Here is a 10,127-nt window from a genome sequence, read left to right as displayed (position 1 = left end):
TAAGAAGGGGTTTCGTTCTAGTGCCCGGAAATAATATTCCAAAGCCTTTGTATGCTCTCCATTGCTTGTGTGTATAAGGCCTATGTTATAGAGTATATAACTTCGATCATAGGGATCGATTTCTAGTCGCATAGCTTCATAATAATTTTGCAAAGCTTCCGCATAATTTCCTTAGGATTGAGCCAACATCCATTACGGTCGTTCATTCTATTCAAAAAATCTCCGTTCCAAAACTGTACATGAGGTTTTCATCTCATACGGCTCCTCCCTTCTGTACATAATAGTACTAAGTGAAATAATCTATAGAATCAAAATAGAATTAGTCACGTCTCATTATGAACCGAAAGGGGCTGGTATTTTTCCAAGAAATCTCTAGCCAACCTTCCCACAAGAGGTTTTTCTTAACACCAATGAATTCTATTAATGCTAGAGGAAAATGATAGCTCCAATAATTTCTTTGTTCTCAACGCCTCCTATTTAGAGGAATTAGCTACTTCAACGATCTTTGATGGTTATAGGGGTATCCAAAGTACAAACCTGATGGTTGTTTGTTATCCCAACCATTCTTCCCAGCCCTGATACCGATCAGGAAAGGGGTAATTTCTAACAAAGTTTTTCTCTTGTTGATTCCTATTTCTAGGTGTAGTGCTTTTCTCCCCTATGCTGCCTATGGATACTAATAGAGTAGGATTGGCCTGTAATCCATACCATACCATATCCTGTAGGTGTAACCTTTCGCTCAATACTCAAATCTACAATTGAAGTATCTGAAGCCGCATCAATCGAGGATACACGACGGAAGGAACTGTTAGTTCGCCTCACCTTCCCGAAGCGTGGGTTTGTTTGCTTTACAAATTTGGTTCTCTCTATGCCAACCCCCTCTCTTTTTCGTAAGACTGAGGTATAGGTAGGGCTAGAAAAAGCAAAAAAAAGAGTCAAATCGCACCATCTCTATAATAAGTAAATGCCTTTTTTTCTCCTGAGGTTGTTGGAATTATTCGCAATAAAATATTGGCTACAATTGAGGAGGTCTTATCAATGAAATTTCCATTTACACGGGATCTAGGCATAATTGCCAACCCATTCTATATAGAATTGTTTTCATTCCTTCACAAAATAACATAAAAACAGACACATTCGATTCTTATAATTCTAAATAGATTGATCCATATGCTCTACTCTAAATCCATATGCTTTAAATGGATAAGAGAGATATGGATTTTCCGCTCAGCTCAAATTGTATCCTTTTCCTTCTGCTTGGACACGAAGAGATATGAAATATTTGACTAAGACTGGATTTCATTCCACTTTCCTATTTCTGAACAACAACTTATGTTATCAACTATTTCGTGTTTTCAAACTTATTAATTGTCTCATACCCTATTTTTGATTTCGATAGTATGGTGTAGCGTATCTTATGCAAACGGAATTCTAAGGTTTCTTTATTTTATTATGCAATAAGAAGAATTCTTCCATTTTCTTTTTCTTTAGTTGCGGGAAAACCCAAATTAAAACTTTTATTTTATAGCAAGCGCAATTTCTAGTAAAAAAATCATGTATCCTTCCACTTAGATCAAAAGGAATTTTTCCAATAGAATTATGGAACCCCCGAGTGGTTGCGGTTGTACCTGTACTGCAGGAATAAGAAAACTCGCTATTCACTCAGTTTATTTTCCATAATAAGTTATGTAGGAGAGATGGCCGAGCGGTTCAAGGCGTAGCATTGGAACTGCTATGTAGACTTTTGTTTACCGAGGGTTCGAATCCCTCTCTTTCCGTTTTTCTTAATTCATCAACGTTAAGGATCACAATGTATCAAATCAAATAACAATTTTTTCCAGCAATAATATAATATCTTATATTATCTTATTTTGATTTAATAGAAATTAGAAATTCTCTATAGCAAATTACTGTGGTATGTAAAATACACATAGAGGAAAAAAGAAAAAAGGATCCTAATCCTAGGGTTAATCAATTTTAGCTAGTTGATGGGAAAATACAAATTAATGGTAATGGTCTTAGGGCGATTTAGTTCGGGGAAAGGGGAAGGGGAAGAAAATTCTATGAACCTTTCCTTTTTTCGTTAAGTTCAAGTCTGACGAGAGTAATATTCTACAACTAACAACTCATTTATTTTGAGACCGACCCACTTCCTATCTAGGATTTTATTTACTAGTCCTTTATATTCCAACGTGTCAATCGCCAAATGCTTTGGCAATTTCCCCGGGTCCGATGAAGCAATATAATTTTGAACCAAACCTTTTGATCTTTGGTTATCTTTCGTAGTAATAATATCTCGGGGTTTGCAACGAAAACTTGGTATATTGACTATATGACCATTAACTAAAATATGTCTATGGTTGACTAATTGGCGGGCCCCAGGAATGGTTGAAGCCATACCCAATCGAAAAAGGATATTATCCAAACGCATTTCAAGTAATTGTAGTAAAACCATAATCGAAAAAGGATATTTTCCAGCGATATGTACATATCTAAGTAATTGTCATTCTGTCAGACCATAATGAAAATGCAATTTCTGTTTTTCTTAAAGACGAATACGATATTGCTCCTTTTTCCTAGAATTGATTTTTTTTTTAAGATTACTTCCGGATTTAGGTGTTTTTCTAGTGAGTCCTGGTAAAGCTCCCAGACGGCGTATTTTTTTTAAACGAGGTCCTCGATAACGGGACATGAAGACTCCTTTTTTTATTTTATTGAAATTTCATTTTACACAATTAATTTCATTGTATTTACATTACAGAATACATCGAAATTAAAACTGAATTAAACTACAGGATAAACAGAGTAAAATCAACTAAAGTACCCCAAAAAATGGAATTTCATCAAAATCTTTTTTGTATATATATTATTTATTTTATTGTTTTGTATCTAGCAAAATTGTAAGGTAAAAACATAAAAGATCCTGGATTCTCCATTTAATTCGGAAAAAAAGAGATTCTTGTTCGTAGAACATCGATAGAGAAAAAAAAGCCGACTACCGGATTTGAACCGATGACCCTTGCATTACAAATGCGATGCTCTAACCTCTGAGCTAAGTGGGCTTACATAACGGAAATAGTGTAACAAATAGAAATAGGTATAGTATAGGAAATCCGTAAAATCTCAGATATTAGTTATTAATCTTAGCTATTAACTAGTTCTAAATTTGAAGTTATACTTATAAAAATAAAAAAAATACTAAAACTTCTTAAAGATAAAGTTAGCTTGATTTGCTTAACTATAGGATATTAAAAAAATAAAATTATAGAATTTATTGGTATTTTCATTCGATCATTATAGGATATGGCATACTTCCCCTGTCCCATAATATAAAAACGTTTTTCAGGCTGTCCAAGAATATAAGAACATTTTCAAGGTAAGATAGTTTGAAAAACATTCTTATATTATGGAACGGAGGGAGTAGTATTTTGTCTTGAGTTCTACGCACCTCCCTATAACGATCAGGATCTATGTGTCTCTTGGTTTCTGATCGTCTGGGCACCCAGGTGAACCGCTTCGTGAAGAATTTCTTCCCTTCTTGCACCTACGCGTCCTGCACTGAGGACGAAACTTCCGTCCATTTGTTCGTCTCCTACACACGAGCGGCCTCAGTTTGGAACCAACTCAACATTTGTCCTTTCCTCTCCATCAACGAGGTTCTCTCCGCTGCTCACCCGGCCATGGTTTCCACTTCCTGCTTGAAAGGCAGTCTATTTGTTCTCCTCTGGCATGTCTACAAGGTGTGAAACGATGTGGTCTTCAACAGTGGCGCTCTTGTCACTAGTGGCATTTGAAAATCGTCATTTGTGGCACACTAGGCGCACACCACTAGTATGGCGTCACTGATATGTGGTCAGTAGTGGCGCTCCCATCCCACACCACTAATAACAACATCGATAGTTCCGGGAGCTGGGAAGAGGCCCATGGCGATGGCGTGGCCGGGGCTGACGATGCAGCAGCCTGGCGATGCTCCAGGTCGCGGAGTACAGCAAGGAGAGCCGTCCGGCAGGTAGCTGGTGATGCCTCCGTCGATGCTGGACTGCATCCGCTGCAGCCGCCACTATAGCATCTGGTCCGGGATAAAGTGCAGCTCATCAAAGGCGACCCTCACATACATTTTCGATAAAAAGAATATATTAATATCGCGAAGATACCAATTACATCCAGCCTCTGCAACAACGCAATGCCCTAATGGTATTACGGATGAACACAGCCAAAAAAAGAACAAGAAGAAGCTAAAGAAAAGAAAAGCCCGGCTACAGAGTTCCAGTCCTTGCAGCAGCAGTACAACCACCGCCAAAACAACACCTGAAGTCCAAGTTCTCCAAAAGCAGCGCCTCAAAGAAGAAAACAGTGCACAAGCGCCGTCGTCACCCGATCATAGATCTTGGGTTTTCACCCCGAAGATAGTCTCTGCTCTCAAAACAATGCCTTCAACAAGGCCATTACCAGGCACAACCAATTAAAGTCAGACATTGGGTTTTCACCCTGAGAGGTAAGACTTTGAACTGCACGTGTGTTGCCGCCCCCACTTACATACTGCTGCTACAATATCCAAAACTCCAAGCAAGTTCCTCATCGCCACAAAGGCTCCAATCATCATTACTAGTCCTCTGATCTCGGCTTCCATGACATTCTCCGCCTCTAACTTCACCACGAAACTAAACATATCCCATGATGGCAACAGATAGCAGAGCTTCGCATCGCTCCGTCCTTAACGGAGAACCGGTGGGCACAACCGAATCCCACCCGATCCAGCAAACTCTAGGCATAACGCGCCCATGGGAGTTCACTGGCGGAGCCTTCCAGAACCCAACACTCCGACCAGATCAAGAAGTACATGCGTCAGGCAGATCTTTGTCTTGTCACATGAGGAACACTAGGACCGCTCCATTAAATCAGGCCGACCCTCACATACATGTCCTTGTCTGCCGGGGAACCTCCGGGTAGAACGGGCGCGAGGTGAAGCATGAATAGGCCGTTGTGTCATTGTTTTTCTTGGAGAGAGAGAGAGAGAGAGAGAGAGAGAGAGAGAGAGAGAGATGAAAGTGAAGGGAAGATGACCAAACTGATGACTGAGGGGAATTGCTGTGTGTATTACAAATTATTTAGAATAAAATTTAAACATTCAAACATAGAAACTTATACAATCAAGTTGTGTGTAGGAAATGGGGCATTTTTGTTTCGTGTCACTTGGTCTGCCTGTAGATCTGTCTCCAGCAATGCACCTCAGCAGGGAGTGCCATGACGGCCCGAGGTTTTGCAGTGAGCACATGTGCCAGTGAACTATATGTGGACCTCGTTCAAAGTTCAAGAAGGAGGTGAAGACGAGCTGGACCAAATGCAGCCCGGCATAGGTCGACTGAAAGGAAGACATACTTGCAAAGGCAGCAAGCGCACTAGGCATGTCAAAGCACTGCCACGTCCCTTTCACAAGCATCACAAATTTTCCCCGGACCATCGCACCGTGAGGTACCTCGTCTTTCGGTCATCCTAACCATTTCCTTCCTGACATCTCCTATTCTCAAAAGAACAAGCGCTTTTTTTCTTTTAACGCAAAAATCGTCATGAATGTTTTTCTCATGCTCTCACGTGATAATGACTATCTCAAACACATGTAATTGGGTGAAGAGCTAGGGTAAGGGCTGAGGCGGTATACACATATTATATAGAATGTGACATACTGGATGATTCATAGGTGGTTTGGACTTTGGCTTTTTTAATTTGCCCCTCGCGACGGTAATAAAGTTGCCTATGCTCTCGCTGCATTGGGTTCTAGTGGTTCGGAGCACCACCGGCTGTGGTGTATGCTGTACCGGACAATGTACGCGTGATGATGGCCAATGAGTCCGCTGAGCCTGTTTAAGTACTGGAACCTCAGTGTTCCAATTCAAAAAAAAATATCCATGCTAGGACGAATCATTTATTTAGTGGTAGCTGATAGGTGTTATAGCCATCAATAGCGAGATGTTTACACTACAAAAAATATGTCAACTTGTGACCCTCATTATTGACCGCTGAAAGGTCATAATTTTTTATTTGTGACCTTTACATGACCAAAAATAGAAGGACAAAAGCTGGCGGTCGTAAACTGAAATTAGCGACCTTCTCTGTGAGAAGGTCGTAGACGTTTACGACCAAAACAGAAGGTCGTTGAACCCATGACCTGTTGTTTTGGTCACTGGATGTCTGCCCAGGCCACGTCGGATCCGACGTGGCAATCTGACGTGGCAAAATTGCGACCAATTGAAAAGGTCACTGACAAGATTCAGCCCGGTCCGATTCGGTGTTTTACATGGGCCGAGCCTATTGATTCAGTCCATTTATTATTTGGCCAAGCGCAATAACTCAACCTATTTTTTATTTGTTTTCCTGTTAATTTTTGTCAGCCACATGGGCCAAGCCCAACAATTCAGCCTTTTATTTTGCTACGACGTGGGCTTTTGGGCTCTAGAGCTTCAGATTTTATTTTTTTCAAGAGAAGGGTCCACTAGTCTAATGGGTCCCAATTGTCAGGTTCTAATAAGTAGGTCCCCGTTGTCATGGTTATATTCCTCATATTTCAACGATCCAATAAATAAATAAACAATATTTACACAACGCTTCAAACAGAGCACTACAAAATATCATGAAAACATAGTTTACATCATGAATATAATCAAATAGAGCCAAACTTGACACATTGCAGTCAAACATATTCACATGAGGTAACACAACTAAAAAATAAAAAAAAAACCTATCAAAGTATAACTAGCTCTAATGAGCAAGAACTCTATGTTTCTCCCGACTTCTTTGTCCTGGAGCTCACGACGAAACATGAATGAAGGACAACATCTGCAAGTTATGAAACAAAATTGTTAGGAACAAAATAAAGTCAAATCTAATAGCACATTAACTTGTAGGCAGTCTGTGTGCATAAATAAGAGTAAAACAAGCAAAATGAGGCAAAATCAGTGAATACTAGTAACTATCAGCAGCAAGTAAAAACTACTCCAATGACATCAGGTTTACAATCATATAAATGCGACATTTTTATCATTTAAGCATAGAAGAACAAGGAGATGATTCTGCTAAGTAAAATATTAGTAACTGATGTTCTGTACACAAAGACAGGATTCGGCTAAGTAAACAAGGAGATGGCTATCAGTTCATAAAGTAACCATAAATAGCACATGATTTGTATACAATAACTCCTGTGCAAAGTTTTAGAAAGCCCTAGGCGCAATTATGTGTTTCCTACAAAATTGTACGGATACGAGAAACAAAGCATTATATATGTAATGTAAATTGTAAATTGATCCTCTTCCTCCAATGCATCAAGCAGCAGCTACAAAGTACTAACCTAACAGCAGCAACAACAACTAGTACCAAGTACTACTACTAAGTACTAAGCAGAGCAGTACCAGCAACCAGCAACAAGCAGAGCATGACCAGCAGCATGAGAGCAAGACTAGTAGCAAGAAAAGCAGCACCAGCAACCAGCAACATGAAAATGTTCAGTTAGAATCAAAATGGCTGGCCACAGTCCATAGATCCAATAAATCTGCAGCACACATGACTATATGAGCATATAGTCATTCCTTCTCTCCTGCCAAAGAGCAGCAGCATATAGTCAGTCTACAGATCCACAGTACATGACACAATAGAGCAGCAACAACTACACTACAGAACTACTAGCAGTCTAGCACTAGTAGAAGCCAACGAGCAACCGAAGTAACTAATAGTAGCACACGAGCAGCAGACTAGCAGTAGCACATGTACCAGACTAGCAGTAGCACCAGTGCCCCACCAACAACACAAGTAGCAGTAGCAACACATAACAACAGTCAGCAGGCCAATAGCACAGTCCATAGCAGCAAGCCATCAGGCAACAACACAACAGAGCACCACGAGTAGTAGCAGAGCACAAAGCACAAAAAGAGAAGAAGTGAGCTCGAGGCACTGGCTCGAGGGGGATACCAGGAGAGAACCAGAGGAGCTCACCTGCCTGAAGATGAAGACGAGCCAAGGAGAGGTTTGGGGGCGCACGGCAACCCGAGGAGCAGTAGATCGAGGGCCGACGGAGAAGGGGGCTCGATGTCAAACTTGGGGGCGCGAGGCGGAGAAGCTCTGAATATGCAAATATGTACACAGCAAGGTCACAAAAGAAACAAAGTTAATTTGTGATTTGTAACTATCACTAGCAACACTAGAAACAATGCAAGCACAGAACATCATCATGTTGAGATCTGAAATAGGTGCAACAAACCATGCATGGGGAGCACTAAGAAGAACAAGATAGCCACATATGATGAATTTAACCAAATGGAACAGATCAAGGATAAATGCACACCCATAATAAAGAGTGAAATCAGATGTAAATTAAGAACGCATAAATTATATTAAACTGATAACATCCAGGGTGTCGTTCAACCAATAAAACCATAACAGAATTGGGCATGATAAAACTATAACACAAATCTAGGGAGGAATCAAACAGTGGTTTTGTTTACATAGTCATTAGTGATTTCAGCATGATATAAGATACAATAATGCTAGGAACAAAGAGGGGCACGTCCTATATGCAACTGAATGTTTTCTGCAAACATTTGTAGCCTAAACTGAATGCTAGTTCAATGTCGTTGTCTGTAGACAACCAAGAAATGGAACAAAGAAACATCTCTGCAAGTTCAGTGTATCAAGGACAAAATGAGCAAGTGTTATATAAGGGAAGGAGAGGGGAGGAAGCAGCCATGGCCGGGCATCACTATCAGGCATCAACACAAGATCTCGTAGTGCTGCACCGCCAGCTTGGGATTCAGGTACAGGTGGTACGTCGAAATGATCTGCAAGCAATCAATCACTAGGTCATCGACTCAACTCAACCAAAATAGCATTTAGCAATAGTGATGATCAACTACACTATTCGGCTATCATGAACAATTAATCCTGTCTTGTGATCTTTGCAATCAACAACTTAGCATGCGATTTAGTAATGTTGCTTATGTTTATAATGTAAAAATGATTGTGCAAGACTGTCATCCGGATGTAATTGAGGCTCAAACCAGAATATAGTAGGTGCAGAATTTAAGCTTCCTCAATGGTCGCATACCTTTTCTTGCTCCGGGTGAAATACTCTCAATGACCGACCAGCCAAAAGGCACCTAAAAACTGAACATGGCGTCTTCAGATAAAGAAAAACACTTTTACTGGTAGAGTACCTGCATTTGACACAAACTGCTATGGATCAATGCAAACCAAACCATAAAAATAGCGGTCAAACAACAAGGTAGTGCAAAGAAATTAAGTAAACTATTGTGTTGGATCACTATCATTATTGTTCCATAAAGTTTATGTGTACATTGGCCATTAATTGATGATGATTGATGCAATGGATGCTGGCTTGGCAACCATAGTAGTTTAGGCACAGCAGTGTAAACCCACACAAATGCTAGTAATTCCATCATATCAAGGACCATTTTATTAGGTTCATGTGTCTACTATCAAGAGATGATTGTATCATTTACACCACTCATCTCTACATCACTCTAAGCATCAAAACTGACAAATATTGTGGCCTAGTGACATCGGTTGCTTCCAAGCACACAGCAGCGTACTGTCAGGAACTGATCAATGCACATACTGCTAGCCACTGGTATTATTGAATTAGTAACGATTCATAGATAAGCAGATTCTAATTCAACTCGTCATGCAAAATCGTGAGGCAGCAAACAGCTGCAGCGGTGGCATGAGACGCATGGGATAAGCAACAGCTGGATCATACAGCGGTACGACACAGATCGCATCAAGCAGCACGGCGAGAGGGGGCAGGGGAAGTACCAGCGGCCCGGGGCGGGCGGGGGTAGAGTTTGAGGTCGAGGAGCGTGGGCGGACAGGGGCGGAGCTCGAGGTCGAGGAGCACAGCTGTCGTCATCCGCGCCAGCTCGCCCCTTCCTTGGTGAAGCCCGCCGGCGGATCTGGTGGATCCACCAGATCTGGTGGATCCGCCGGCGGATCGAGGGGATAGGGTTTCCGGAGGAAGCGACCAAGCCGCGTCCGCCGTGCACAGGGCCACGACCAGGCGTCGGGGAGGATGGGGCCGGAGTCGGTGAAGAGGCCATCATCGACCTCGTGGTGCATGCTGCTCC

At 41.2% G+C, this 10,127-nt stretch overlaps 2 non-coding genes across 2 annotated transcripts; one reads left to right on the top strand and one right to left on the bottom strand.

Annotated features, from left to right (window-relative positions):
• Nucleotides 1-1,691: 1,691 nt before the first annotated feature.
• Nucleotides 1,692-1,778, top strand: TRNAS-GGA. Its single transcript has one exon. It is a non-coding gene; the product is annotated as a tRNA-Ser (tRNA).
• Nucleotides 1,779-2,989: 1,211 nt separating this feature from the next.
• On the bottom strand, nucleotides 2,990-3,062 carry TRNAT-UGU. Its single transcript has one exon. It is a non-coding gene; the product is annotated as a tRNA-Thr (tRNA).
• Nucleotides 3,063-10,127: the final 7,065 nt, after the last annotated feature.

The sequence above is a fragment of the Triticum dicoccoides genome, chromosome 7A (genome assembly GCF_002162155.2).
Source record: "Triticum dicoccoides isolate Atlit2015 ecotype Zavitan chromosome 7A, WEW_v2.0, whole genome shotgun sequence".
NCBI classification, from domain to species: domain Eukaryota; kingdom Viridiplantae; phylum Streptophyta; class Magnoliopsida; order Poales; family Poaceae; genus Triticum; species Triticum dicoccoides.
Note: the sequence above shows the minus strand (reverse complement) of the source record. Positions and strands in the feature narration are given on the sequence as shown.